A 924-nucleotide genomic window follows, 5' to 3' on the forward strand; every position below is an offset into this window, starting at 1 on the left:
TTGCAAGGGCTCGGGATGGTGTTTCCCATCATCACAGATGGGGATGTGTAGGGTGGGAGCAGCACAGATGTGCCCATGTCCTTGGAGGGATGGGGCTAAGGGAGGAGATATTTAGCCTCTTCACAGCCTAAGTTTAGGTGGAATGAAATTCTGAGTTACGAAGGTGTTCTTGTGATTTGTGTTCTTAGAAATGAGTTTTTCAGCTTAAAGAGGCTGCTGCATCACTTAGAGTGACACTGAATTCCCTGTGTGCCCTGCACCTGTAGTCCATAGTGCATCCTGCTCTGTCTGTGGAGGGAAGAGGTTTAATCTTGCTAACTGAGAGCTCTGGCTAATCCAGAAACTGTGGGAGAACCAGCTGTCAGAGCATCCCTGCAGTCACCAATTCCATCCTGCTGTTAGGTATTAGGGTCCTGGGGTGGGCAGTGTCAGCCCAAAATGTATTCAATTTTAAGATCTGGGTTCGATTTTAAGCCAGATTTTAGAAGAAGTTCATTTGTTCCTGTTTCACCTTCCCAGTAAGAAGCGTTAATCAATCTTCTAACCCAACTCCTGGAGAGAAATGGGAAAGGTTTCAGTGGAAGAGTTATCCTGGCATCATCCATCCTGGTGAATACTTGTGCTGCAGTCTATCCAGGTCACCTGGCAGGTCTCCTGGGATGCCTGGAAACATTTGACCGGTCAAAAATGGAGCTCATGTCCAGAGTTGTTCCTCTCTGTGCAGGGGAAGCCACGCTCCCCCTCGGCATTTTAGTGGGAGATTTATTCTGAAAACCATCTTGCTGGCTTCAGCCAGCTGAGGGGACAAAATAGTCCTCTGTTTTGATGGGCAGAGATGGAAGAGGTCACAGGATTGAGTGGAAATTGGAGGGACTGGCCTTCAGCCAAGCTGGAGCTTATGAAGTTAGGCTGAGTTCAGGCTTG

The 924-nt window shown here is 48.2% G+C and overlaps 1 protein-coding gene across 1 annotated transcript in view; it reads left to right on the plus strand.

Moving 5' to 3' along the window:
- Positions 1 to 838: 838 nt before the first annotated feature.
- LOC103808893 (histamine N-methyltransferase A-like) overlaps positions 839 to 924 on the plus strand; it is a 10,047-nt gene continuing 9,961 nt past the window's right edge. The window contains exon 1 of the mRNA XM_009081699.1: positions 839 to 844. The gene's annotated coding sequence lies outside the window, so the exon portion shown is untranslated. The remainder of the gene's footprint in view (positions 845 to 924) is intronic.

The sequence above is a fragment of the Acanthisitta chloris genome, unplaced genomic scaffold, assembly GCF_000695815.1.
Source record: "Acanthisitta chloris isolate BGI_N310 unplaced genomic scaffold, ASM69581v1 scaffold18079, whole genome shotgun sequence".
Taxonomy (NCBI): domain Eukaryota; kingdom Metazoa; phylum Chordata; class Aves; order Passeriformes; family Acanthisittidae; genus Acanthisitta; species Acanthisitta chloris.